The sequence below is a fragment of the Capsicum annuum genome, unplaced genomic scaffold, assembly GCF_002878395.1.
Source record: "Capsicum annuum cultivar UCD-10X-F1 unplaced genomic scaffold, UCD10Xv1.1 ctg3397, whole genome shotgun sequence".
NCBI classification, from domain to species: domain Eukaryota; kingdom Viridiplantae; phylum Streptophyta; class Magnoliopsida; order Solanales; family Solanaceae; genus Capsicum; species Capsicum annuum.
In genome coordinates, this window is record NW_025840775.1 from 5,091 (window position 1) to 6,113 (window position 1,023).

Here is a 1,023-nt window from a genome sequence, read left to right on the forward strand (position 1 = left end):
TGCGAGAGGATTCGACCGTTTAGGCCAGAGCCAAGTGGGCCAATTGCTGATGATGAGCCTGTGCTTCCATAAGCTAGAAAATGAACTCGGGGAATTCGACATGATTCAGAGGTATACCATATTGTAGTCCCAATGAGAGATCAACTTGATCACATGACAGAGGCGCAGGTATGTTTTATTTATGTTGTATTGTGTTGTATTGCGTGTGGGATCATATTTATATGGGAGAAATGTATCGTCTGCATTTTTTTTTTTTATTGAAATATGCCATGTGAGGTCATTTTATGTTGTTGTTAATGTTGCGTAAATTATTGATTGTATAGGCATGTGAGATGTCTTTTGTTGAAATGTGCCATTTATGTTGTTGTTGATGCTATGTAAATTATTGATTGTATAGACATGTGAGATGTCTTTTTTTGTTGAAATGTGCCGTGTGGGCCATTTTATGTTATTGTTAATGTTGTTATAAATTATTGCTTGTATAGCCGTATAAATAAAACCTTTTTGTATTGAAAAGTGTCATATGGAGCCATTTTATATTGTTGTTATTGTTAATGTAAAATTATTGCTTGTATAGGCTTGTGAGAAATCTTTTTTTATTGAAATATGCCATGTGGGGCCATTTTATATTGTTGTTATTGTTAACATAAACTTATTGCTTGTATAAGCCTATGACAAGTCTCAGTAAAGTGAGTTGAACATCATGAAATCTCAAGTTTAAATCTCAATATAGACAAGAACATTAGATAATTTCAATCCATCTCGTATAATTAATCGAGGCATGCACAAACTAGTCGGTACACAAGGATTACTCCATCTATTGATGGCATTTTTCAATAGTACACAAATATTGTAACTAAACACCCAAATAGAAGAGCTCCATACTGACAGAGAAATGACTTTGGCATGGAAATTGGTTGACTATACTTATCTCCCATCTGCTAGAATTTAATTCACTTCACATGTGCAATATTACTTCCCAAAATATCACAAAAATTATAATCTACTTTTTATATTAGCACT